Raw genomic sequence first — 2,057 nt, forward strand, 5'->3', positions numbered from 1 at the left:
CCCCCCCCCCCCCACCAACCCCTGCCGGTACGAGACTCGAACCTGCAACCTCTGGGTTACGAGTCCAACTCTCTAACCATTAGGCCACAACATGTGAGTATATATGTAAATATAAACATGTATAATTTAAATTTATTTAATGTATTTTCTTTTTTAATATATTTCATTTATATTCAATTTATATTCTATATTTTGATCTACACGCACACACATCACATCACATCTAATCCTTGAGAAACCACCTGGTGGTATTGTCATCATGTCCTGCGATGTGTGTCCAGATAAACCTCCTCTGTGATTGACATGCGGCAGACGCCAGCAGACCAGCAATGAGAAACTTAATCACTTATTGTCTCTCAGGAGGACCGTACCAGCCCAGACATCTTAACAAAACCTCAGAGGAACTCCACACCGGAGTGTGTGTGTGTGTGCCGTTACGCTGAAGAAACACAAACACAAACTAATGACAGAGTTATATGGACCAAAGACACTCGAATACCCGGTATATATATTTGTGTGAGTAACATGTGAGTATATATGTAAATATAAACATGTATAATTTAAATTTATTTAATGTATTTTCCACCTTGAGAAACCACCTGGTGGTATTGTCATCATGTCCTGCGATGTGTGTCCAGATAAACCTCCTCTGTGATTGACATGCGGCAGACGCCAGCAGACCAGCAATGAGAAACTTAATCACTTATTGTCTCTCAGGAGGACCGTACCAGCCCAGACATCTTAACAAAACCTCAGAGGAACTCCACACCGGAGTGTGTGTGTGTGTGCCGTTACGCTGAAGAAACACAAACACAAACTAATGACAGAGTTATATGGACCAAAGACACTCGAATACCCGTGTGCTTGTGAATCAGGACAAGGTTTGGAAAAAAAGTGGTTTGTTTTGAATACGGAGACTATTTTAGACAGATCTGTGTGTGTGTGTGTGTGTGTGTGTGTGTATTTCACAGATCTTTGTTTCTTTCTCTGCTCTATTTCAACAGCACCCTTATTTTAAAGCGTACCATGATGGGTGCATAAGCTATAAGTCTTATTTCACATTTTCATTTTACTGTAAATTTTATAGTAAACTATTTTGCGGTTATTAGAACAAACACAAGCAGCGGTCACTGTTTCTATGGTAGGAAGGTATCTGATAATCAGATTATTGTTGCAATTTTAGTTTTTCTAATTAGAAGCAAAAGTTTCTATGTACAGTACAGTACAACAACAGTCAAGCTACAAAAATGTCCAAAAAAACCCCCATAAAAATTGCCCTTATTGTCCCGAGGCTTGTCAGAGATGAGGCGAGGACTCAAGTTGCAGGAAGAATGGGTCTTTTTAATAATAAAATGAAACAAAAACAACCCCAATGGGGAAAAACAGGCAGGCAGGCTAGGAACAACAATACGGGTAGACCAAGGTTATTATAGTTTAGAATTTTTAAATTAGTTTTATTTTAATATCGTTTTCAAATTTGCTATAAAATTCAGTTTAGTTTTTATTAGTTTCATTAATATTGCTGTTAGTTTTAATTTAGTTTTTATTTTGTGAACACATTTTTATTTAGTTTTTATATAGTTTAGTTTCAGTTTTAATTAAAGCTTAGCAGAATTAATAGATAACTTCCAGAGTGCAGGCCAAAGAAAGACTTAGGCATAATTTAGCCTTATAGGCAAACGTCTAGCGACACAAAATTAATGCATGCTAAGATTGATTAAATGTTCATATTATACAAATATACACCAAAATGAAGCAGTCAAGACTTTTTACTAAAATAAATCTACACAAGTTGTGCTTAATGTCATATCTAATTATGTGTATTGAGATATTTAATATGAAAATAAATGTAGCCTAATTTGGTTATGATGGTCAGATGTATTTTTTCTTATTTAACCGTAATCATGATATTGTAGCCTAACTGTCATGGCTTACTCACTTTTCCGTGAACAACTGCGCATAAATCATAACTGGGACTAATGAAATTCAATAATAACGGCAAACACATTTAACAGTAAAGGCTCATATTTGAATATGCTCTTTTAATTTATGAAGAA

Source organism: Sinocyclocheilus grahami, unplaced genomic scaffold (assembly GCF_001515645.1).
Source record: "Sinocyclocheilus grahami isolate Dianchi unplaced genomic scaffold, SAMN03320097.WGS_v1.1 scaffold1259.1, whole genome shotgun sequence".
Classification (NCBI taxonomy): Eukaryota; Metazoa; Chordata; class Actinopteri; order Cypriniformes; family Cyprinidae; genus Sinocyclocheilus; species Sinocyclocheilus grahami.